Raw genomic sequence first — 25,516 nt, 5'->3', positions numbered from 1 at the left:
CCTCGTCGCGGAATCCGACAAGAGAAGTTGCGGGTCAAACTGAATTTCAATGTTATCCAATTACAATATATTGAGCAAATTGGATTTTCAGGGTACTCGACGCTTTGACTGAAAATATAACACTGGGGTACCATAAAAAGGGCGAAAAGTTCAGTATTTTAGTATTGTGGACTAATACTGAGTTAAAGGGAAGTTACACAACAGCCAGGAAGAAGCAACAGTAAACTCTGGTGGTGAGGAGATGGCGGAGGAGTTTACACAGGGTGACCAGATTTTTAGTACCAAAATCTGGGACAGTGCTAGACTTAGAAGTAGGACTAAACATTGCCATCTACCATACACTTTGAAGTGTCACAACGACAAGAGCCAAACATTGGGCTACAGAGGCATAAACTATAAATCTACTAAAAAGGCTATTTATAAAAAAAAATGAAAAAGTATTTCAAAATCTGTACACCTCTCACCATTTCAAAAATGGAGGACTAGCTCACATTCAGTCTGATTTCTTTGCATTCTGGGACTTGAAGTCTTTTATGTAATGGTAAAAAAAGATTACAAGTACCAGAAAGCAAATGTAACAAGCATTTGCAATGCAATAGGTCTCGCATTTATAAGAGTTTGAGCTATTGGCATTGCAAAATTACAATGCCTTTTATTTATGTTTTGGTTTTAAAACAAATAAAAGGCATTGTCATTTACAATGTCAGTAGCATAAACTCGCATAAAAGCAGTGTGTGGAGTGCAGCAGTGTGCGGCGTGCAGCAGTATGCGGCGTGCAGCAGTGTGAGGTGTGCAGCAGTGTGCGGCGTGCAGCAGTGTGCGGCGTGCAGCAGTGTGTGGTGTGCAGCAGTGTGTGGCGTGCAGCAGTGTGCGGCGTGCAGCAGTGTGTGGCGTGCAGCAGTGTTTCGTGTAGCAGTGTGAGGCATGCAGCACTGTGTGGCGTGCAGCGGCGTGCAGCAGTGTGCGGCGTGCAGCAGTGTGCGACGTGCAGCAGTGTGCTGCATGCAACAGTGTTTCGTGTATCATTGTGCGGCGTGCAGCAGTGTGTGCCGTGCAGCAGTGTGTGGCGTGCAGCAGTGTTTCGTGTAGCATTGTGCGGCGTGCAGCAGTGTGCGGCGTGCAGCAGTGTGCGGCGTGCAGCAGTGTGCTGCGTGCAGCAGTGTGTGGCGTGCAGCAGTGTGTAGCGTGCAGCGGCATGCAGCAGTGTGTGGCGTGCAGCAGTGTGTGGCATGCAGCAGTGTGTGGCGTGTAGCAGTGTGCGGAGTGCAGCAGTGTGCGGCATGCAGCAGTGTGCGGCGTGCAGCAGTGTTAGGCGTGCAGCAGTGCGAGGCGTGCAGCAGTGTGTGGTGTGCAGCAGTGTGTGGCGTGCAGCAGTGTGAGGCGTGCAGCAGTGTGAGGCATGCAGCAGTGTTTCGTGTAGCAGTGTGAGGCGTGCAGCAGTGTGCGGCGTGCAGCAGTGTGTGGCGTGCAGCAGTGTGTAATGCAGCAGTGTGTAATGCAGCAGTGTGCGCAGCAGTGTGTGGGGTGCGGTAGTGTGCGGTGTGCAGCAGTGTGTGGCGTGCAGCAGTGTGTGGCGTGCAGCAGTGTGTGGCGTGCAGCAGTGTGTGGCGTGGTTTGTAAACAACAAGAAAAGCGGACATCAAAGGAATGGTGGGAGTGAACGAGCATATGGGGTGTGAGTTATAACGAAAGTTAATTGTTGTAAGAGGGGATGCAGGAAGTGAGGCAGAGCGCACGCTGGCGAAAGCAGTCTGCAGCTTTCAAGTCCGATGCCAGATGCCAGCTTCGCGCTTGAATGCCTCACATGCACTGGCCATAAACCGCATTCCTAAGGTCTTGTGCCCCTTACTAAATCTCTCTGAATGTGTGAGGAGGCGCACGCGCAGGAAGTAGCTGGTGGCAAATGGAATGCGCGTGGTTGTGCACGTAACCGCCACCCGATCCACCTGGGAAGCCTTTGGGAGCATTTTCTGAAGCCCCTACATAAGTCTTGCTGAGCGATCGCTTACGCGATAGCCAGGCAAGACCTAAAAACAGGACTGGATAAGCTTTGATGTGTGCCTTTGTATCCTCTGTACCCCAGACTGTGTAATTTAGGATGCCTCCTTTTGCCGTTCACCCTGCCCCCACCCACTGCCTGAGTAACTTGGAGTGAACCTAGCTCTACCATTAAAGACCTTACTATGGTGAGAGTAGGCTCTGGCTGGTGCTCTATGGGATTCTGTTTCACACATCTCTGATACCTGCTGTGTTGTGAGCATGAACCAGCATGACAGGCGGCTCCTGCAAGCACAGAACCGCTGTCCCCGGTGTGAGAAGGGGGCAGTTGAAAATGCAAGCACTGCAATGATCGCGGGGTGAGGGCTGGTGGCTGGGGCCCTTGGATCCATTTTGGACGCGTTTTCAAATTTACCAGCCATTCAATATCATAATGCTATGCTCTATAATATGATTATGTTTTTTCTATATTCTTTGAGCTGACTTCAACCAATACTTTGTGCTCGCTTCCCACCAATATTGGCAGAATATATCTATGCTGTTAGTTTAACTTGCACATCTTTCGTAAACAACATTTTCTTTCTGTGTTTAGACGCATGGATCTGTTTCATATCTTATATGTAATTCATATACTCTGAAGTCCTTATGTAATGTAACTGGTTCTATTGTAAAGCGCTCTGACACCTTCGGGTAAAGTATGCACTATATAAAAATGCATAAAAAACCAAATAATGTCATGTACGTGCTCGTCTGATCCTATTAACAAAAACGGGACATGTATTTAAATTAGAAAAAAGTGCCGGCAAACGCGGGACGTCTGTTCACCCTAGGTTTACAGGCACCCACAATGAGTTAGGCACAGGGGAGAGTTAAAAAACAAAAAACCATACTGTGGGATGATAATGGAGGATAAAGGGCAGGGGAAATAGGCCTGAATGCATCTGGGCAACCAAGATCTAGAGGAGGTGTGAGGGTTGACAGGAGATCACAGGGAGGGCGGGACTGGCCTGTAGGGCAATCAGGCAGTGCCTGATAGGCTGGTCTGCCCTGTCAGTATGTAGGCCTGTTTTTTGGCTGTTTGTGGGCCTGCTTTTACTATTCAGTTCCCTGATAATACCACAAACATTACCTTCCGCAAGCACAAATGCATGCAATCTTCCATACCTTGCAAAACACATACCGCTTCTTTACAAGTTCAACACTGCCCCAATTTACAAATATGGGCCACTTCTTTGGCTATCTAATTTACTAATGGCGGCTACTTTTAGTTTGCGGCCAGGCCTATTTTCTATCTCAGTTGAACCCTGATGACAGGCCATGCCTCATCTCAGCACAGTTAGTAAACTAATAAACCTCATAAGGGGAAAGCAGAGCCTGCGACTAGCAGAAACATTGGGTACCAGATGAAGAGTTATGGGGCACCTACCCCTGTAAGAAAAGGAAACCAATAACAATAGATGTGGTGCTGACATGCTCACTATTCACCCCCACACATTGCACAATGTATGTTGTAATGGTTGGAATCACATAAACCTACTTTTTTAGATCTAGTACAAACACTAACAAGGTCAATGTGTTGGTCTTCAAAGTGGAAGTAACCCCCCGCCCCACCCCAAAAAAGAGGAAACACTAGTATTACTGCCATCAGGAACGTTCAACCCCGTCTTTGCCCAATTCTTCCTCACCTGCCCTCCCACAGAGGGGACAGGGAGGAAGAAGAGCACTTCACCATCATCACCATGTGTTCATATTGTATCAATAGTGCACAGAACAATTAGTTTACTGCTGGCCAAAATGGAAATCGCTATTCATTGGGGCCGCAAGACAGTTCCCACATTACAAAGTTGGCTGAACAGACTAGCACTCTGCAACACTAACAGTGAAGTCTATTCCAGTACGCTGCCTCGCTTCTTCCGTCCCAAAGATATTTGGGGGCCAATCAGGAATTATGTGGAGACTGAACACCGAGCTACTGGCTCGCAGCTCGAACAAGGTATAGTCCCGGCCGGGGTGGGGTAACCAGCTTGTTGATCACAATTGCACGTTTACTAATGTTCTTCTGTATGTTGCAGGGGATGTTGTTCTTGATTATATGTCTTGTTCAAAGCTGCTTTTTTGTGGGAGGGCTGGATGTTGGGCTGATGGAGGCGGACATTTTCATTTTTGTGAGTTGGGCGGGCCACCGGGACTGTATTCACAAATTAAACATTTTTCCTTCTTTCCCTGTTCTTTCTTGATGTATTGGCTTCTATTTGGTCAACACTTTTATATTGTTAAGTTGTTGTGGCAATGACAGTGAGCACTCATGTTTGTTCTGATATAATGTACTAAAATGGTAAAGAAAGTTTTTAAAAAAATGTTTCATACAGGTTACAATGTAAACATACTAGAAATGCATAGAAATGCCATAACTCATACTCTCATTTGCAAACTTCCCCTCTGCAATTCACTCATGCATACATACAATTGTGAAAACATTCTTTGCAATGACAACATACGTCTTGGTGGGATTCTAATAAAATCATTTGCTAGCTTGTCTTCAAAATCAGAATTATATTTTAAAACTTTTTTGCATATGATTAAAAAAAAGTGCACAGAACAATACATTTTCAAGAAAAGTCACAATACAAGCAAAGCACGGATTTTCTATCTCATTTATGTATATGTATGTGTATGCATATATGTATATATTTAGTTATTCAGCTTTTGTTTCATTTTGCACCCCAAACATGTGATGTTACACCAAATGTGCAAGTCGAAGGAGTAGGTTGACCACCGCCGTCCAGGTCATTACACACACTCTTTCAGGTCCTCAACTTTCTTATGCTAATCCGGGTCTGGTGGCTCAGTGGACTAATGCCTCCATTGCAGGGGCCTGTGTTTGACCTCATGGTCACAGGTTCTTATCCCGGCAGGTCCACTCAGCCTTTCATCCATATGAGGTCCATAAAATGAGTACCATTGAGTTGGGTAACCAGAAACATCTGTTATTCAGCGCCACAATACCTCCGGGTGAACGTGCGCTTTACAAATACACATGTTAAGTTATGTTACAATCAAAAGCATTCTGAGTGTTGTAATCTTGCTTCGCCTCCATTGAACCAAGTACACCAACAATTCTGGAAAAAAAAGATGTGTAAGTGAAAACCTCAGGACTGGAGGCAGTGTCCACAATGACCTGGAGTCAGGTGGTCACCCTACATAGGACTGTGGGGGTGACCTGTAAGATCACGAGGCCTGACTGAAGGTTGAAGCTGCATGCGAGAGACAGACCGAGGGAAACAGTGAGAGACAGTAAGGAGATATTTAAAACAATGCAGACTAAGCTACATAAAGAGAAGAAAGACGAAATGGGTAGAGAGAGGAGAGAAGGAGACAGGAAGATAGAAAAAGAGACAGTTTAGTGTAGTGTGTGCGATAGAGAGTGAAGCTAAGGAAAGAGAGAAGGATAGGGGAGATACATCGACAGAGAAAGGTAGAGAAAGATAGAGTAGATAAGGAAAGATAGATCTGGATGAGGGTGAGGAGGGAGGAGGGAAGAGAGAGAAAATAAAACAGACGAATGGAGAGAGAAAAGTAGAAGGAGGTAAGGTGAAGGTTACATAGATAGACAGACAGATAGATAGGAGACAACAGAGGATTTGGGGAGTGAGAGATGGGGGGTGGGTGTTAGAAAGGAAACACATATTTGTAGAAGGTGAGAAATAGCAAGAAATGACTGAGAGGGAAGTGGAGGGAAAAGAGAGGAGAGGCAGACACCATGTCTGTCTTCTTGGATCCGAAGTGTTCCAGACTGCGCAGGCATGCCGGGAGTCTGAGGGAATCCGTGAGGGCCAGCATCGGTGTAATGGCATCGCACCAGGGCGAAGGAGAATGTAGCTCAGTTCAGTATGCGCTTAAACGAGTGGCGCATGAGGGTACAAGCACCAGGGCAGTCAGGAAGGGTAAAGCTGGAGACCTGCAGATGATCCAACAGACTCGGGTGGATCCAACCTACGTGGGCTTGACTCTGAGGCGCAACTAGAGCCAAACTTCGTGGGGGGCTACTAAAAATTTCGGGGGGGGGGGGGGGGCTGATTCTTCCAGCAAAATGCAGTGTGGAGTTGCAGGGGCTCTAAGAAGGGTTGAAAACACAACAAAGCCTCGTTGGCAAGTAAATGGTCTTTTAAAGACCTGTGAAGTACTCGGGTGTTGCTGTCTGTGCCCGGGAAGCTGTCTCAGCCCTGGCTGACACACAACATGGGGGTGGGGGGCTGAAGCCCTTTGAGCCCAATGGGCGTTGCGCGCCTGGCTTGACTGTACCTGCCCGTCACATCCAGTGTATGCTTCCGTGCACCACTCAGGGCTGCCTGATACTGGGGTGCAGAGCGGCAATCGTTATTAGGGGTCTTCAGGGAGGCACAGTGCCTGAGCCCCCATCACCCTATGTCTGGAAAGCAGAGGCGGCCCATGCACACCCCAGGTTCACGAGAGCCTGCGTTGTGCTCCAGGCCGCAGGGCCCTGCTTTCTCATTCCCTTTCACTCCACGCTGCACATAAATCTTTTAAAAGTTCCCCAGATAAAAGAGAAGCAGGGTGAAATCAAAAACCAAGCTGGGCTGTCTGAAGCCTCCTTCTCAGTTCTCCGCCTCTGCGGCCGGGCATCTCCAAGCAGGAGGTGTGATCCAGAACCAGGGGCAATGGTGCTGTCCTCTCCTTCAGGCTCCATTCAGTGACTCTCCGTCACTAGTGGGGTCTGGCAGGTTGTCTCTAGGACTTATGAAGAACAGAAAGATATGGGGTCCCATCGAACAAAGCCATAACCCCCCAAAAAATGTGACTTCAGAACATCAGGTTTTAAATAACACGCCGCCAAATATCAAAGACAGAACAGTGAAGGTATGTATAGAGTTACTAGTTAACTCCACAACTCCACATATATCTACCTGGTAGAGATATCTATCTATCTATCTATCTATCTATCTATCTATCTATCTATCTATCTATCTATCTATCTATCTATCTATCTATCTATCTATCTATCTATCTATCTATCTATCTATCTATCTATCTATCTATCTATCTATCTATCTATCTATCTATCTATCTATCTATCTATCTATCTATCTATCTATCTATCTATCTGTCTGTCTGTCTATCTATCTATCTATCTATCTATCTTTCTATCTGTCTGTCTGTCTGTCTGTCTGTCTGTCTGTCTGTTTGTCAGTCACTTGCCCCTCTCTCTTTTACTAAGCTCTGTCACTGTTTAGCATGCTCTAGCTCGGGCCGAAATGCTTTGGGTCACGTCAGATAAGGTAAGCCTGTGTTTTCAAAAGTCACTGGGGCGGATTTACAATGAACTGACGCATCATCATAGATCGTCAGTTTCCTTGCGCTAGTGCCAAATGTCCTTGCGCCACCATGAATGCAATGTATTTACAATACAGTGCTCCATGGCGCAAGGATTAACAAATGCGTCATAAATACTGACGCATCTGTTGGCACAAAAGTGACGCATTGCTGGAGTTGCTCATGGCAGTGACACAACTCCTGCAATGTGCCAGATAGGTGAGGCCCATACCAAAAGCCCTGCATCATTCCTTACGCCTGGTCTGAGCAGGTGTAGGGATTATAACGCAGTGAAGGCGTAGAGTGACGCAGTGAAATGTAAATTTCAATGCCTCAGTTTTACATGGCTTTTTGCGTGGGAACGCCCACCCTGCATACATTATACCTGGTGCAGGTATAATGTGACACAGGGCTTTACAACGTGATGCATCTCCCTAGATGTGCCACGTTGTAAATTGGCCGCATTGATTGCGCCGCCGTTACATCAAAAAAGTGACGCAATGGCCACGCAAGGGGCTTGTAAATCTGCCCCAATTTTTCCAAGAACTGTCTCCTATTTGCATGGCCCACGTTTACTTTGCCAAATTCTGTTTCTCTTTTGCCAAGCTTTGACTGTCTTAAGTCAAGCTAAATTTTCATCAATCAACGCCAAGACATGCCGGTCTCGTACCTGGCTCAGCCATTCTTTTCATAAATGTGGTGGTTTTGGTAAGACCCATCTCTCCTTTCCAAAGTTCTGTCTATTGTTTGGTAAGCCAGGCACCACATTTCCAAGCTCTCTTGCTCAGTTATGATCCTCTTTTGCCAAGAAGTGCCTCTCTTAAATCATTTAATCCCTTCATCCAGACTATGGGTCTTATTCAGAGGAGAGTGGTAATTTAAAACCAACCATTTTCCGGTGCTGTAAATAGCTAACAGTTGAATTATGGCATTGGCATTACTATGCTGGAAATACTGCCGCCATGTTGTAGCACCCTCTACTTTCCTTATGCTTCCTAACCCTTATGGTGCTGTTCGTATTTTTATAGTATGCACATCCTGCTCCTATTTTGCCATCCTCATCTTTTTTTTGCCACACTCATTTTCTATTTTTCTGGTTCTGTCGCTATACGAAGCTATGTTAATCTTATGCAACTTTGTTCCAGGCTCAGATCTCCTTCTCCAAGCTTTGTTTTTGCAAGGAGTCTCTCTTTAGTTAATCAATGTCTTCCTTTTCCAAGCCTTTCTCCCTTGCGCCCAGCACTGTCTTCTTTTTCCAAGCCCACTCTTTTGACCACTTACATTTATAGTAGGCCGGTCTGTCTCTGTTGTATGACTTTTGCCCTCTATTCTGCTAAAATGTGCTACATATTTTCTCCACTTTGTCTTTGTTTGGCTAATTTTTCTGCCTTTTCGCATAATCTACAAAAGTAGGGGCATATTTACAAGCCCTCTATCACCACAGTAACGTCACTTTTTTTGGTGTACCTGTGGTGACACGGTCTTCGTCTTATTTACAAGGCGGCATTAAGCCACTTAACGTGGCTTAACGCTGCCTTGTGAATAAGGCACCCTTTCCCGCTATACTTAGCATGAAAAGGGTGGGTGGTGATGGGTGTTGCAGTGGGCGCTCTGCCACAACACTTATTGATTTTGACGCTGCTCCATATTTACAAGGCTGGCATAAATATTGGGCAGCACCAACATTAAGACCAAAAAAACCTGGTTTTAACATGGCGAAATGATGAGAAATGCTCTGTTTCTCCTCGCTTTTGATGTTTCTATGTGTGATGCATTGTGCAGCACACATAGGAACAGCAAAATGTCATGCATGATTGTTTATGTGCAGGAAGATGTTCCTTCCTGCACATAAACAATCATTTTAAAAATGAAGAGTTACAACTTCTATGTGTGCTGCAAAAAGCAGCACACATAGAAGTTACAAATCACAATTTAAGATTGTTTATGTACAGGAAGGGACGCCTTCCTGCACATAAACAATCATTCCCACAACACAGTCACCCTTGCACTATGGTGCAAGGGTGCATGCGTTGGCGCTAGGCAGGCCAGGTGGAAATGCAGGGATACACCGTATTGCTGAAAATACGGTGTAGCCCTGCATTTCCAAAGTGGCAGAGTCGTCGCGCTCCGTTACATTGCTTGTAAATATACCCCCCAGATCCACAAATTAAGCATGTTATTAGTGCATGTGCACATGAATAGCGCTGGAAACTCCCCGATTCTATGAGTACAACTGTACTTGTGCAATTTGAAGGGTATGTGTGCAACTTGCTTTGCACAGTGCAGGTGGTGTTGAGGAAGCCTGTCAATAAAAGCCACAAGGAATGCTGTCATTCCCTTGGAATGCCCATCGCTCATTCCCAACAGGATTCACCTAGACATAATCTAACACTAGCAAGGCCTTTTTTGGTAGTATTGTAATAGGTGGTTTGGAAAAAGTGATGAACAGAGGGGTCATTTTAAGGTCTATATTTTGATAGCATAACTGTTGAATAGACAATACATATTGGTAACAATATCCTTAGTGCAGGCTTTGGATCAACTCCTTTCATCCTTTGGCTTTCTTCAACACGACTCTCAGCCATTTGCTTGAGTTTTTGTCAGGCAAATCTTGGTACATCCAGTGGAGTATTCTTCTCTCATCTCATGTTATTGGCTGTGAATGGGGGTGATCCCAACGAGCTCTAATCTCCCTAAATGGAAAGAGTCTGTGCCCTGGAAACGTGCCGGCTCTGTGGCCACCATAGGGAAGACCTAATGCACGTGCTACGTTTCTACCCTAACCTCTTAGAGGATAGAAATGCTCTACTAAAAAGGGTTTGGATCGAGAAGGAGGTAAGATCTTGTAGAGGAGCAGTGCTGGCTTGTTTCGACTCACAGAACACCACCTTAAATTGCGCCTTGGTCAGGTTTATGGAACACTTCGTTAAAAAGCTAGCAGAGGTGAGATGTCTACCGACTTCTCGGTCTGAGACATAGCCCTCCGGCCTATTTGCATCAGCCTGCTTCGAACCATTTTTATTTGCCGATTGGCTATGCACACGAACAGTGGTGAACAACAAAAATGGCAATAGAAGGGGAGAGGCGTGCAGGCCAGTCGGCCTGGGTTCTAGACGTTTATTTTACCAGGACTGCAATCTCCTACTGGAACACAACTATAGGAGTTACGGATAGTGTATTTATAACAGAGTTCCATTTGTCATGATGACGGGAGGTTCTTAACAATACTGTAAAAAAAAAAATAGGATCAAATTATAAATTTTATATATTATAATGACTTTTCATTTTTGTCAAGTGTTGCAAGGGTTTTAACAAATCATGCAATAAAGTTTCTTATTATTTATGTTATTGGCTGTTTGTATGTATCCTTCCATTTTTAGCCCATTGGGTGCTATGGGCGTAACGGTTACGTCCTCAGCAATGGTACTTGTGTGCTGAGGATACAAAACTTACATCCGGGCACCAGGGACATTTTAAGGATTTGGGGGGCCCTGGGCCAAATGTCTTTTGGGCGCCCCTGTTCAGGTCAGCTTTAAATTTATGATCCAGTTTCAGTTTTTTCATGCACTCTTTGGCCAGGTCACTGACAGTGCACACGCACACTCCTCCAAATTCTAAATGTGTATATATATTTTATTCAGGGATAGTGATGTGTGTTTCAATATTGTAACACAGCAGCAGCTTGCTAATATTACTGTAAATAAACTCTATGATACCTTCTCATTTCTCATATGCAAAATCCTGTTTGGATCGAGAAGGAACTTTTTTATTCATGTTGCATGAAACATAAACACAACATTTGTCTGCAAAATGTGTGTAATAGACTCTCACACTTCACCCACATTACAAATAAATTAAAGGAAAATACTATTTGCAACAATCTGTTTAAGAAGTATTAAAGTTCATCAGGGAAAATGCTCTCTGCAGAAGAGAACTGGCTCTATCAGGGGGACCCTGAAAGACTGGGGCCCTGGGCCAGAGCCCACTTTGCCCATGCCTTAAAACATCTCTGCCTGGCACCCACCCATGGGGGAAGTGTTTGCACTCCCCCTGTGGGCTGCCCATCTATGGGGCTCCACCAGAGATAGCAGCAGAAGCGTTTCTGCTGCCACCCGACCCCGACCCCTCCACTCGGCAATCTGATGACATCAGTGCGCTCATGGCTCCCCGACGTCATTAACTGAAGCCGGGGGCCCGATGGAAGCCATTTGCTTACAGCATGCCCAGAGATAGGACGCAAAACAGGTGAGTCCTTCTCCTGGGGGGGAAACAGACCCAGGGGGAAAGGAACAAGTTTAAATTTTCTCCTGTGCCTGTTTCGAGTGGATTCCTGCTCCATGATCACGGGTGGGACAGCGATCATAGAGCAGGAATCCACAACACTAGACCACCAGGGATTTCTTTTTTTGTTGTTGGGATAGAAACCCCGTAGTCAAGTGTTGCTTCCCGTGGGCAATTTGTCATTTGTGTTTCAGCCCCCCCGGGAGCTAATTCGGAGGCTTTTAGACCGATCTGCTCCCCGGGGGAGTCAAAACTCATTAGAAGCCAGGGACATTTTTTATTATAATGATTATGGGGAGCAACCACTTGGCAAAGGGTCACTCCCATCAAGGGACATTTTTTTGGGGGTGTCTGCATCCCCACCCGAGGGCAGATTAGATGTGTTTAGGCCGATCTGCCATCTGTTGGGGTCGATAACCCAATAGACAACAGGGATAATATGTTGTATATGTCGGAGAGTGACCCCTTGGGCAAGGTTCACTCCCCTTTATTGGGGAAATCTTTTGGCCGTTTTCTGCCCCCCAGGGGCAGATCGGCCATATTTTTAGGCCAATCTGCCCCCACGGGTGCCAAAAAGCCACTAGACCACCAGGGATTTGATATACATGGCGTAAAATGTTTTGGGGAGTTGCCCGTTGGGTAAGGGTCACTCTCCTTTTTGGGAGGTGAATTTTTGGCTGTTTCTGCTTCCCTTGGAGCTTATACTTTTAGGCACATGTTCCCCCAAGGACGGCAGAAGCCACTAGACTGCCAGGGATTTTCTTATGTATGGCGCCTAATGTTTAGGCGAGCGGCTGCTTGGGCAAGAGTTGCTCCTCTTTTTGGGGTTAATGTTTTGGTTGTTTCTGCCCCCCTGTGGGCATATCAGCTTTTTATTTTTAGGCCCATCTGCCTCCAAAGGGGGCTGAAGCCACTAGATCACCGGGAATTTTATGACATGTCAGGCATCATGTTTTCAGGAGTGACCCATTGGGCAAAGGTCACTCCCCTTTTGGGGATGAATGTTTTGGTTGTTTCTCCAATTTTGGGGGCAGATCGACTATATATTTTTAGGTCCATCTGCCCCCAAGGGGGCAGAAGCCGCACGATACCAGGGAAAGTTTGTGTGTGAACTATAGTTCGGCTGGTGGTCTGTGTGTTCTGGAGTTTGGCTAGCTGTGTGTGGATTGGCGCTTGGCTGGCAGTGTGTGTGGCTGGAATTTGGATGGTGATGGGTAGACTTCATAGTGTTTTATAAAGTTAACTGTTTTATTTCTTGTCGTCATTTGCATTTGTGATGGTAATGTTTTATTTCTCCTTTTTATTCTAGTGCAAAGCTTTTGTTGTGCTTTGAGTCTCCAGCTTACAGTTTTATCACTGGTTGATCTGAGGTTTGGGCAGTTGCATATGTTTGGTAAGAGCAAGTTTTTGTGTACTGTTTACTCCAAATAAGTATCATTGCCCTGCAGGAATGCTTTTTTGTAAAAGGTGTAAAAGCAGAATATTTAGCTTCTGTGTTATTTTGTCTGAAATGCTACTTGTATTTATGCATGATGTGCATTTTCTTGTCTTGTGTGTACATTTTCTTTTGTTTTTCCTTTCTAGTGGGATATTGTTGGTGCTTGTGTGTCTATGCAGAGTAGGTGCTGGTGAGTATTGCTGTCTCTGGCAAATGAGTAGTATTGTTTTTTCAAAATATAGGTCTTTGTGTGGTTTGTATTCGTTGATTTTCCTTTCAGACTACCAGTAGTTTTACTTTCCATTTGATAAAGCCACACTTTGTTAATTACTTATTTTACACATTTTGTTGTGTATTGTTGACGTATTTGTCAAGTTACTTTTCTTAGAAAGGATTATGGCTAGCAGCAGGATTACCGCTCTGCAAGTTGTTGATCTGCTTTTTGAGTTTTCCTCTGACCATGATTATGAGACTGATTCTACATCTGAGGCAGAAGAGGAAGTCCAAGATTCTGGCAGTGAATTTTCTGTCCGAGAGGAATCATCTGATGATGAAGCCACTCTCAGTGCGGATGAAGTGCTGCTTTTAGAGGAAGACACTGGTGTGCCAATAGTGCAGCAAGAGGCATCTGGATTTCAGCCTGGGGCTGAAAGGCTTCTCATTGGAAGTGGTGGACTCTAGGTTGCCCCAAACATGGTGCCATCTGTGTTGCCTGCCTTTAGTGGTGTTGCAGGGTGAAGAGTCAACATTGAAAACCTTTTGCCTTTAAGTTTGTCAGTTGTTTAGGGACAAAGTATTTATGGATGAGATGTTGGCCAGACTAATTTGTATGCTGAACACTATTTAAGGGATGACAGTACCAAACTTAAGCCCTACTCTAGAGCCATTCGGTGGACTCCCACTAATCTGGATGGGTTGAAGAAGTTCTTGGGATTGACTTTTTTGATGGGCTTTATAAGGAATCCATGACTCTCTTCACATTGGACTACTAGTCCCTTGATGGAAACAGCTCTATTTCCTGCAACGGTATTTTCTTCTTCTTAGGATTCTGCATTTTTTGATAATGCTTCAGCATTGCCACAAGATCAACCTGATTGTGACCATCTTTTAAGATTCAGCCTGTCCTTGATCACTCTGTAGAACGATTTTTTAGAGATTTATGTTCTAGGGAGAGAAATATCTGTGCATGAGTCTTTGGCCCTGTTTAAGGGCTGTTTGGTTTTCAGGCACTACATTCCTAGCATGAGGGAATGTTATGGAATTAAGATGTATATGCTGTCTGAGAGTAGTACATGATGCCTACAATTTAGGGAGTACACTGAAAGGTATTCCAGTATTGACCCCCCTGGTTGTCCGTCCACTTTTGGAGTTAGTGAGAAAATTGTGTGATAACTTCAGACAGGACTTTTTAACAAAGGTCACCATTTAGATGTAGATAACTTCTACATTGATGTGCAATTGTTCATAGTGGAGACTGTTTCTTGTGGCACAATCTGCTCTAACCCTAAAGGTTACCCAAAATAGCTTGTTTGTAAAACACTTGAGAAGGGACAGTGCAATGCCTTGCATAGCGATGATCTTCTGGCTATAAATGTTTCTGACAGGAGAGATGTCTACATGCTGTCTACCATCCATGATGGAAGTACTTCACCTGTGACTGTTTGGGGTCAGTTCCTGAACTGCTCAAACCTGAGTGTGGTTCAGACACATGGGAGGTGTTGATAGAGTAGATCAGTGGTTGGAACCTTACACTGCTGTCCGTAAGGCTTACAATTGGTATAAGAAGTTGGCTATCCATTTATTCCATTTAGCAACGTTCAATGCTTTTTTTGTATTCAAGGACTGTTCTTCAGAGTCAAAGATGACATTTGTTCAGTGATAGCAGTCTGTGATAGGCAGCTTTGTTGTAGTGGAACAGGCAAGAGTTTTGAGAGCTACAGTGGTGGAGTATGTGGCTAGATTGAAAGATCGCTACTTTCCTCATCACATTTCTCCCACAGCCAAACAAAAGACTTTCCCACTAAGAAATGCAGAATCTGTGCCCGAAGAAATATGCAGAATGAAAGTCGTATGTACTGCCTCGATTGTTTTTCTAATCATGGACTGTGTGCCCACATGTTTTAAATTGCACCACACACAACTGAGTTTTTGGTTGCAACCATGAGTGTAAAAGTAAACTGACTAGTCTGTATTGTTTTATATTTTTGTTCACATTTCACAGTTGGCATTTGTGTGATATATTTAGTTAGAGCTGAGTGTTTGTAGTAATAGCTTTGTATCTACTTCCAATTGGTTTGTGTTTTCTTCTTTGTTGAAAAAAATGTGATGGTGATGTGTGTGGACTGGCGCTTGGCTAGCGGTGTGTGTGGACTGGCTCTTGGCTGGGGTTGTGCATGGACTGGCTCCTGGCTGGCGGTGTGAGTAGACTGGCGTTTGGCTGGTGGTGTGCATGAACTGGTTTTTGGCTGGCAGCATGAGTGGACTGGTGCTTGGCTGGCAATGTGTGTGAGCTGGTGATTGACTGGCAGTGTGTGTGAGCTGGCATTTGGCTAGCAGTGTGTGAGTGGTGACTTGCAGCTGGTCACTACACACACTGCTAGCCAAACACCAGTGCACACACTCTGTCAGCCAGTGTGATTGCTGTGTCAGTTATGTGGGCCTATCACAGTGATGGGCCCTTGAATGGCATAGTCTGTTGATGTGAGTGTTGAAATGTGCTGGGCCGCGGCTGGCAGTGTGAACTAGTCTTGTGTGTGTCACGTATGAAAGGTGTGTGAATGGCCTGTGAAGCAGCTGATGCCTTGTTGCAGTTTTACAGCTCACAAGCTGTGAGTCATTGGATCATTCTTTTGACTTTTCAATTATTACCAGTGCATATCATTTTTGTGAAATCTCTTCTTAATAAAATATACATTTTGAACGTTTCCCTCACCCTCATGTCAAATCCACCTAGTATGTGTGTGTACTTGAGAAATAGATGATTGTGCACTAATATTGGTCTTTTCCTTTCACTGCCAAGGTGTACATTGTCTCTAGGGAAAATCTATCAACTCTAGATATTATCATAAATTAAACAACCAGGGGAGTACAGGGTGGTGTGCTTCTCGTGGATCCCAATAAGTTTTCCAACTCACAATGCCCTGCAAACCTCAAACTGTGACTAAAGTCACATATTTTCCTTGCAGAACTGTGCCAGATTCTTCCAGAATAAGACACCTGGGGAATTCCAGATAGGTGTGGGTTTTGTGATAGATAATTTTAATGTCTGCACAGTACGTTTTGGGCCCTTCCCTGTCACGGGCACTTGGGCCACCCACACAAGTGAAGTAACATTTTTATCGAGAGACCTAAGGAAACGCAGGGTGAAAGGAAATTTGTGCCGGTGCGGTGACCCCACACCAAATGTGAGGAAATATTGATTTTTTTAGCTAAATTTGAGGTTTGCAGGGGAAACTGGGTAAGAAAACGTTGAGGGATCCACACCAGCTACACCTCCGTGGAGTCCTCTACGTGTCTAGTTTGTATACATTTTTGGGTTTGGTAGGTTTCCCTAGATGGTCTCTGAGCCCGGGACCAAAAACACAGGTTACCGCCTTGCAAAACCAGGTCATTTTGTGATAGATGTTTTGGAGCATTTCCTGTCGCAGGCATTAGTTCTACACACACAAGGGAGATACCATTTTTATCCAGAGACATGCAGGAATGTTGGGTGGATGTAAGTTTGTGGCTTCTTGCAGATTGCAGACCTTTCCATCACAGAAATGTGAGGAAAATGTGTTTTTTAGTTAAAATCTGAGGTTTGCAAGGGATTCTGGGTAAAAAACGTGGTGACGTAAGTCAGTCCACCCTCTAGGTGTCTAGTTTTAAAAAAGATACAGGTTTTCTAGGTTTCCCTAGGTGCTGGCTGAGTTAGGGCCCAAAATCCACAGCTAGGTACATTGCAAAAAAAAAGTTCAGTTTTCAATGGAAAAATGTGATGTGTCCACATTGCATTTTGGGCCATTTCCTGTCTTAGGCACTAGGCCTACCCACAGAAGTGAGGTATCATATTTATCAGGAGACTTGGGGCAATGCTGGGTGAAAGGAAGTTTGCGGCTCTCCACTGATTCCAGAACTTTCCATCACAGAAATGTGAGAAAAATTTGTTTTTTTAGAAAAATTGTGAGGTTTGTATGGGATTCTGGGTGCAAAATTATGGAGAGAGCCACGGAAGTCCCATACGTGTTTAGGTTTAAAAAATGTACAGGTTTGCTAGTTTTTCATAGATGCCGGCTGAGCTAGGGCCCAAACTCGACAGTTAGGCACATTACAAAACATTGCATTTTGGGCCATTTCCTGTTGCAAGCACTAGGCTTACCCACGCAAGTGAGCTACCATTTTCATTGGGCGAGTTAGGGAACACAGAATAGTAGAACAAGTGTTATTAAAAATTGTCTTCCTCTGCATTTGTGCCTTCCAAAGGAAGACAGTGTGTAAAAAGATGTCATTTAGAAAAATGCCCTCTAATTCACATGCTAGTATGGGTACCCACAAGCAGCTGATGCCTTGTTGCAGTTTTACAGCTCACAAGCTGTGAGTCATTGGATCATTCTTTTGACTTTTCAATTATTACCAGTGCATATCATTTTTGTGAAATCTCTTCTTAATAAAATATACATTTTGAACGTTTCCCTCACCCTCATGTCAAATCCACCTAGTATGTGTGTGTACTTGAGAAATAGATGATTGTGCACTAATATTGGTCTTTTCCTTTCACTGCCAAGGTATACATTGTCTCTAGGGAAAATCTATCAACTCTAGATATTATCATAAATTAAACAACCAGGGGAGTACAGGGTGGTGTGCTTCTCGTGGATCCCAATAAGTTTTCCAACTCACAATGCCCTGCAAACCTCAAACTGTGACTAAAGTCACATATTTTCCTTGCAGAACTGTGCCAGATTCTTCCAGAATCAGACACCTGGGGAATTCCAGATAGGTGTGGGTTTTGTGATAGATAATTTTAATGTCTGCACAGTACGTTTTGGGCCCTTCCCTGTCACGGGCACTTGGGCCACCCACACAAGTGAAGTAACATTTTTATCGAGAGACTTAAGGAAACGCAGGGTGAAAGGAAATTTGTGCCGGTGCAGTGACCCCACACCAAATGTGAGGAAATATTGATTTTTTTAGCTAAATTTGAGGTTTGCAGGGGAAACTGGGTAAGAAAACGTTGAGGGATCCACACCAGCTACACCTCCGTGGAGTCCTCTACGTGTCTAGTTTGTATACATTTTTGGGTTTGGTAGGTTTCCCTAGATGGTCTCTGAGCCCGGGACCAAAAACACAGGTTACCGCCTTGCAAAACCAGGTCATTTTGTGATAGATGTTTTGGAGCATTTCCTGTCGCAGGCATTAGTTCTACACACACAAGGGAGATACCATTTTTATCCAGAGACATGCAGGAATGTTGGGTGGATGTAAGTTTGTGGCTTCTTGCAGATTGCAGACCTTTCCATCACAGAAATGTGAGGAAAATGTGTTTTTTAGTTAAAATCTGAGGTTTGCAAGGGATTCTGGGTAAAAAACGTGGTGACGTAAGTCAGTCCACCCTCTAGGTGTCTAGTTTTAAAAAAGATACAGGTTTTCTAGGTTTCCCTAGGTGCTGGCTGAGTTAGGGCCCAAAATCCACAGCTAGGTACATTGCAAAAAAAAAGTTCAGTTTTCAATGGAAAAATGTGATGTGTCCACATTGCATTTTGGGCCATTTCCTGTCTTAGGCACTAGGCCTACCCACAGAAGTGAGGTATCATATTTATCAGGAGACTTGGGGCAATGCTGGGTGAAAGGAAGTTTGCGGCTCTCCACTGATTCCAGAACTTTCCATCACAGAAATGTGAGAAAAATTTGTTTTTTTAGAAAAATTGTGAGGTTTGTATGGGATTCTGGGTGCAAAATTATGGAGAGAGCCACGGAAGTCCCATACGTGTTTAGGTTTAAAAAATGTACAGGTTTGCTAGTTTTTCATAGATGCCGGCTGAGCTAGGGCCCAAACTCGACAGTTAGGCACATTACAAAACATTGCATTTTGGGCCATTTCCTGTTGCAAGCACTAGGCTTACCCACGCAAGTGAGCTACCATTTTCATTGGGCGAGTTAGGGAACACAGAATAGTAGAACAAGTGTTATTAAAAATTGTCTTCCTCTGCATTTGTGCCTTCCAAAGGAAGACAGTGTGTAAAAAGATGTCATTTAGAAAAATGCCCTCTAATTCACATGCTAGTATGGGTACCCACAAATTCAAAGATGTGCAAATAGCCATTGCTTCTAAGCTCCATATCTTGTTCCCATTTCGGAAATACATGGGTTTCCTTGATACCTACTTTTCAATATTCATATTTTACCAAATTAATTGCTGTACACCCAGTTCACAATGAAAAACCATTGTCAGGGGCATCTCAGTTATTGGCTCTGGGTACCTCGGGTTCTTGGTGAACCTGAAATCCCTATATATCGCTGAAACCAGGAGAGTTCAGTGGACATAACGGTATATTGCTTTAAAAAATCTGCTATAGTTACAGGTAAAAACGTAGGTACAAATGCCTGTTTTTTTTCAACTCAATTTCAATATTTGTTTTATTTCAACTGTTACTATAGGAAAACCTTGAAGAATCTACACAAAGAGCCCTTGCTAAATTCAGCATGCTGTCTATGTTTCAGAAATGTATAGCTTGCTGGGATCTATTATTAGTTTCACACCTATTTCCACTACTAACTGGAAGGAGTTTGAAAGCACAAAAAATATACGAAAAATAGACTATGTCCCAGTAAAATGTCAAAACTGTGTAGAAACAGTAGGTTGTTTGACAAACGTCTGCCTGTTCCTGAAAGCTGGGAAGATGGTAATTTTAGCACCGCAAACCCTTTGTTACATGGAAAAAATATGATGCTATCTTCTGCAGCTATTTTTTTTTTTAATATGGGGGATGTTGGAAAAAAAGGACACAAATTTGGCATCAATACCTTATGTGGACAAACACTCAATGGAGCCTCCTCCGGCATCGCAGGATGCACGCGGGTGGCACCCTGGCAAAGCCTGGGCCAAAAGCCTGGAGAAGGCTGGGCCACCCCTCTGTCACTTCAGTTTTCAGATAAGCCGCCCCAGCTGTTTCTCCGCCATACTTTCCCCTTTTCTATGCCTGCACTCAATGTTTGCCTCCCTGCCTCCTCAGCACCTCTATTCCTCAGCAGTTATCCTCCCCACAATGCACCTCCCTGCCCCTGGCAGCCTTGTTTCTGCTCTGTGTGCCCTTCTTGCCCTTCAGTGCCCATCTGCCCGCCTGCCCATCCCTCGGGCAAGCCCAGCTTGCTTTCACCCCCGGTCCCGCCTCTTGTTCACAGCACCGCTGGTGCCCCCCACTGCTACCCCCCAGGTAAGCTGTGCCCCACGCTTTGCCACCTGCTCCACCCTCCAATGTGTCTGGTACCTCCCCCCACAAAATCCTCCACCACTCCCTCTCTCCCCCCTCTGTCAGCACCCTGATTTCCCTACAGCATGGAGACCACACTGCAACCATGCAGCAGATGCATGCAGAGTGCACGCCGTGCATGTTCCTGGACCACACTCAGCGTATGACCCCAACTTCCACAGGCCACCACCGCTTCACCCCGGACGAACTTCAAGCCCTGAACCACAGATGCCAGGCGAACAACAACTGCGCCCATACCACTCGCAGGACCACCAAAGGACCTCTCTCCTGCCGGAACTGCGGCTTCACCTGGACACCGAGGTTACCATTGATGCCTCTCCAACTAGCCACACCATGACACACACTCTCACAAACAAGGCCGACGCCAGCATCTCCAGAAAGATCAACTGCTTGCTGATCAATGCACGCTCACTCGGAAAACATGCCACAGACATCTGAGATACCATTGCGACTCATGCCTTGAATGCTGTCTTCATCACAGAAACTTGACTGAACCATGCATCCATGCCATACATCGCCACAGCCACCCTCGACGGATACAAGATCGTACACCGGGACCTATCTGACCGAAACGGTATAGACATCGCCATTATCTACAAAGAGAACCTTGAATGCTCAGCCACCACAGATGACTCCACCCCCTTCATGGAACGCCTTCACTTCCAGCTCAAACAGCAAAACAACCATCATGAGCACCCTCACCCTACAGGCCTCCGGGTGCCTTCTACAACACTATCTCCGACTTCACTGACCCTATCATTATTGACTCACATCTTTACATATTCCTAGGAGACCTCAACTTTCACCTTGAGAACACTGATGACGCCAACACTGCCGACTTCCTATAAAGCATGGTTAACCTCTGACTCAAACAGCTAGTCACTGACCCCACCCACACCGCAGGACACATGCTCTACCCGAACTTCCCAGTCAACATCAGAGTAAAATACACCCACACTGATGCACTCACCTGGACCGATCCCCACTGCGTCCATTTTATCATCTCTGGCCTTCCAATACGCCCACCTCCACGAGAAACTGTGCAGCTGGTCAAAGGTATCAGAGCAACGATCGACCAATGCCCGGAACTCCCACCTACTCACCACCACCAAAGACACAGAACAAGCACCGGGAACCTTTGTGGACTGGATCACGGCAATCGCTGACGAAGTCGCACCAAGGAAACCCACCAACCCCAAGAAACGAACACAACACCCCAACAGGTTCACAGCAGAACTGAAAACCCAGAAACACAACTGCAGACAGAAGGAAAGAAGATGGAATCCCAGCAAAACCCTTGAGGACTGAAAACCATTCAAAGACCTCAACCAATAACACCACCTCCTGAAAATCACCAAGAAGACCGCCTTAGCTGCCCGCCTCAATGACAGCTCCATCAACAGAAAGGAACTGTTCAACATAGTTAAGGAGTTCACCAACCCCTCGGCCACTGAAAACATCATCACGCTCTCTGCAACACCCTGACGGACTTCTTCGAAAATAAAATCAACACCATCTACCAAGACTTCCACCCCAACACTCCACCGAGAACTACATCAACCTCCTCACACTGACTGATGCACACCCACACCAGCTCACCTCATGGAACACATTCACCGATAAGGAAACAGCCTCTATCATGAGATACATCCACTCTGGATCCCCTGCAGACCCCTGCCCCCACCACAATTACAACCTCGGCAATCAAACCATCAGCAAAGAACTCACCAAGGTCCTCTACTTTTCAATCACCATGGCTCACTTCTCTCAGAAATAGAAACATGCAGACGTGAAGCCGTTGCTGAAGAAACCTTCTGTGGACCCCGGAGAACCCAAGAAATACCGATCCCTGCTCACCTTCCCAGCCAAGGTCACAGAGAAAGCTATCAATATCCATCTGGAGAACTACAACCTCCTGGACCCCTACCAATCCAGCTTCAGAGCAAACCACAGCCCCCAACAGCTCTAGTCACAGCCACAGATTACATCAGAGTGCTGCTAAACTATGGCGAAACACCAGCCCTCATCCTCCTCGATCTCTCAGCAGCCTTTGACACGAATTCCACCACACACTGATCAACAGACTCAACCAGATCGAAATGCAAGGAGGAGCCCTCAAGTGTATTACATCCTACCTCACATGAAGATGCAGAAGACCATCCTCCCTCACTACTCCTCACTCCCTAAGAACATCACCTGCGGTATACCTCAAGGATCATCCCTCAGACCTACCCTCTTCAACGTATACAAGACACTCCTGGCCAACATTGTCAGGAGCCATGGACTCAACATCATCTCCTATGCGGACAACACCCAACTCATCCTCTACCTGACCAATAACCCAATGACCATCAAAGACAAGTTCCAAAGATGCATTAAAGATGTGGCCATCTGAACAAACAACAGCTGTCTCAAACTTAACACAGACAAGACAGAAGTACTCGTCTTCAGGAAAGGCAAGGACATCCTCTGGAACAACGAACGGTGGCCACCAGAGCTGGGCCCAAATCCCAAACCCACCGAACATGCTGGCAACCTTGGCATCATTCTTCACAGCCAGCTATCCATGAAGAAGCAGGTCAGTGCTGTCTCCTTTCCTTGCTTTCTCAGCCTCGGAATGCTCAGGAAGGTTTTCAAATGGCCTAGCAGCGAAGGTGATAATCGACTGCTTGCATTGAACTGCATAAAGGCACTCTCTGTTTGATTCTACTGGCTCATTCCTGTGTTTCTTGCTCTAATGTGCTAATGCTTCATGTGTTAACATATTAAACCTAGACCAGTTGTCTTTGCCAAACCTTGTTTTAATTCCTGTCTGCTTTTCTACAGCTCGAACACCAACTTTCATTCACTACTTGAGAGCAGGTCCTCATTATTTCATTAATGTTTCTATATCATGGGTATAAATAAATAAGTGGCACTGCAGGGGAAGAGCCTTTCAATACCCTGTGGATTGCAGAGGAAGAGCCCTTCAAGACCTGCCTCTGCATTTGGGAACAGATAAGAGGGAGGAAATGTATTTAATTGAAAATGAAGGTTTTGAAAGCAGGAAAGAAGTCAAAAATAAAGCATTTTTTGCTTTACCAGGCAGTAATCTTCTACTTGAACTGGGAGCATTGACAATGACTCATGATTTGAGAGAAAGAGATCTTTTTAAGCCAGTCGGCGGCTGTGCCCTTATCCAAATGGAACATGGCAAACTATATGGGTTACACCAGCATATACATGTATATGACTTCCAGCACTATTGAAGCCTGCTCAGCTCCTATAAATTGATGTCTGTTCATAAAGGTGGGAACTGTGTGCTGTGCTGCTCTGTTAGTAAATCATCAATGCATATTTTGCATCTTGCATTATGACTAGGGCATTAAACATTGGCCCTCCATTGTCTTTTGCCTTAGTTTTGTTTTTGCGATGGTCTAATGGTAAACTCTCACTTGCTTTTTCTATGCATTCTCTCTTTTACCAAGGTCAGTATTTGTTTAAGCTAGCTTGTCACTCATTTACCCCTCACTAAATTAAGTTTAATGATTAAACTCTTGAGTACAATAATATCATGGCACACCAATATCGTTGACAAAATATTGAAACACATGGAAGCACAGATTTACTATTCTTAACTCCACATCAATGTACTTTGAATATATATATATATATTCGCAACGCACTTGTATGTGGTGTTATGTATAGAAAATGTTTACATACTTAACTTTCAATATTTTATTCCTCAAATATTTTGGCACATATTAGTGCCCCACAATATTTTCGGCTAGATGTTCTGGAGCCACACCCTTTAAAAATATCTAATCCACTAAACCCCTGAGAATTTAAATATGATTAATCTGCCCATGTCTTGTCAGAACTGTTCAAGTTCTCTGCTAAACAGTGAAGTACCACTTTCGTAGACTGCATTATCAAATGGTAGGTGACAGCTTGCACAATCCTGTCTCTTATATATGTTATGTTAATAAGTAAATATGTTAATAAATTTGTAAAGCTCATGGCTGCCTCAGCCCTGGGGTGTCGCAGCGCTGGTTCCAAAGCAGACTTCAGAAGGAGAGACAAGGCTGTGATATTAGGCCGGAAATAACCAAGTTTTCACAGCCTTTCTAAATGACCAGTGATTTTGGATGCTCCTGATGGTCACCGGGAGAGCGTTCCAAAGGGCCGGCACCTCAGCGCGGAATGAGTGCCCTCCTGCTCTTACTCTTCTGACACGAGGAGCAAAAGCCAATTGGAGAGCAGCTGAATGCAGCTCACGTCGAGGGACGCGGATGAAGTAAGTTGGATTGAATAGGGGGTGCCTGGGAAGTGAAGATTCTGTGTACAATGCACAGTGCCTTGAAGTGGCCTTGAAGTGGCACTGTGCATTGCACACACAATCTATAGGACGTAGGATGGGTAAACGTTCGACCCCTCATTCTTTTTGGCATCAATTTCAATGCTTACCTGCAGCAACAGGAACAAGTTAGAAGCACATCACTTGTCCTCACACATGGCTTCAACACTATCTATAGAGGCCATGTGACAGGAACACAGTTCCATGCATAGTACTCCCATCAATAACATGATATCTCTACGTAAAACGCCTCACTGGAGATAAGAAGCACAATATAGATACAATTATATAAGGGATAAAGTAGAACCCTGTCGTACATTATAAGGATATTGCAAGTCACCTAGCAGTTCCTTTATAACGTTATGGAACTCTGAGGTGACTTGAATATCCTTGTCATGGACGACAAGGGGTATTTTATCACACATAGTACATGGTCACACCATCACCTTTCCCACAAACCACTTAAAACCTTTGTGTGTAACTCTTTCATATAAAAGAGCAAGCATGTTTACAAACATGAAGAATAAAAATAAAACCTCTAGTACAAAATTAAACACATCAAAAACCTGTTAAGATATTTGTTGCACACAGATTTTAGAACCGTTCAATAATAGTCAGTTTAAATAACAAAAGCTGCAGTAGCTCGGAATAGTAGAAACATGC

The 25,516-nt window shown here is 44.8% G+C and overlaps 1 protein-coding gene across 2 annotated transcripts in view; it reads right to left on the bottom strand.

Annotated features, from left to right (window-relative positions):
* NPAS1 (neuronal PAS domain protein 1) overlaps positions 1 to 25,516 on the bottom strand; it is a 500,301-nt gene that overhangs the window by 73,957 nt on the left and 400,828 nt on the right. The window lies entirely within an intron of this gene.

The sequence above is a fragment of the Triturus cristatus genome, chromosome 9 (assembly GCF_964204655.1).
Source record: "Triturus cristatus chromosome 9, aTriCri1.1, whole genome shotgun sequence".
NCBI classification, from domain to species: domain Eukaryota; kingdom Metazoa; phylum Chordata; class Amphibia; order Caudata; family Salamandridae; genus Triturus; species Triturus cristatus.
Note: the sequence above shows the minus strand (reverse complement) of the source record. Positions and strands in the feature narration are given on the sequence as shown.